The following is a 1,459-nucleotide window of genomic DNA, read 5'->3' as shown; positions in this document are numbered from 1 at the left end:
CATTTTTAATACAATTAACACTAAGATTCATATGAGTTTCCAATCTCTATATATCTGATTATTACTAGTTACAGTTGGTTACTTTCTGAGCTCCTTGGCATCTGAGCATGGATATAAAGTCACCAGGTAGATTTCAATGATAATGCTTTTCACATCTACTAATTATTAAGGAGCAAATTTTTATGTTTTGAAGAATTATTTTTTATCATTATAAATTTAAAATTTTTTAATAACTACATGATTAGAAGCTGTTAAATACAACTTTAACATATTCAGTAACACACTCCAGAGCAAGAGTACATCTCTTTCACAAGTGGCTGCAAGTTTCTAGGTTCACAGTTGAATTAATATAGTTATATATTATTGAACTCAGTATAAGCCCTGTAAGACATAAAATTGGATGAGTTTTTAACTTTTAAAAAAGATCTCCATTTCATTTTAGAATATATTTTTCCTTGCAGAAAGACTCATTGTTTTTGCTACCAACACTGAGATGTTGGCGCTTGCATCTCCAATCTGTATGTATCTGACTATTACCAGTCATAATCGGTTGCACTTGGATCCTTGGCACCTGTGTATGTATACAAAGTCATCGGGCAGACCTCAACGGTATTGTCCACCACCTCTACCAATCAGCATGACGCAAACCTCCATGCCTCCTCCTCAAACATAATACATCCTTTAAAAATTTGTTGATTTTGTGTGTGTGTGTGTGTATCGCACAGAACATCCCAAACCATCTTATTCAATTGTACACCCACTTCCCAGATGGCACCCTCCCATAGCCTCCCTCCCCCGACTAGAACCCTTACTCTTAAGGTCATTTGAGGATCTGTTCCTCAGGGGTCACATGGGCTTGGGAGGAGCCCCTGGCTCCTTTCTTTTACCAGTTCCGCTTATGTGAAGATAACTCAAAGGTCCTGCTTGACCATGGCTGGCTTCGCTTGGAAGCATGGAGGAAATGATTCATCTGTGTTGATCCTCCTCTTTGTAGACTGGACACTGGTTCAAGTCCATCTGGTGGGGTCTCCTCGTCTTCCTTGATCAAGAGGATAGGTGACCCACCACTATTACAGGACAATTTGAGAGATGTTCATAGTCCCCTGGAACTAGTCAGTTGACCTAGGAGGTCAAGGAGCAAAAACGGTCCTTTATGTCCCTCTTACCAAATTATTAGAGGCCTCAAAGTATGTCTGTTAAACATCCAAGAAGGTTAGTTCGACCAGTCTGGTACATTTAATTACCATGTGTCATGTAGATAAATCTTGGGCAAAGACCAATTGTTCTCAGATAAACCTTACCTAGCATATATTTCTTGATCTGGTATGTATAATTTGTCATTAGGTTGTTGGACTAATATGGTTCCCTCTGGTTTTTAAAACTACCTAGGCATTATTTATCTCTCACATTGTCTAACCCTTCCACCATGGTATCCCCATTTAAGGTGCCCCCATTTTTT

The sequence above is a fragment of the Nannospalax galili genome, unplaced genomic scaffold, assembly GCF_000622305.1.
Source record: "Nannospalax galili isolate Female #2095 unplaced genomic scaffold, S.galili_v1.0 scaffold2397, whole genome shotgun sequence".
In the NCBI taxonomy this organism is placed as follows: domain Eukaryota; kingdom Metazoa; phylum Chordata; class Mammalia; order Rodentia; family Spalacidae; genus Nannospalax; species Nannospalax galili.
Note: the sequence above shows the minus strand (reverse complement) of the source record.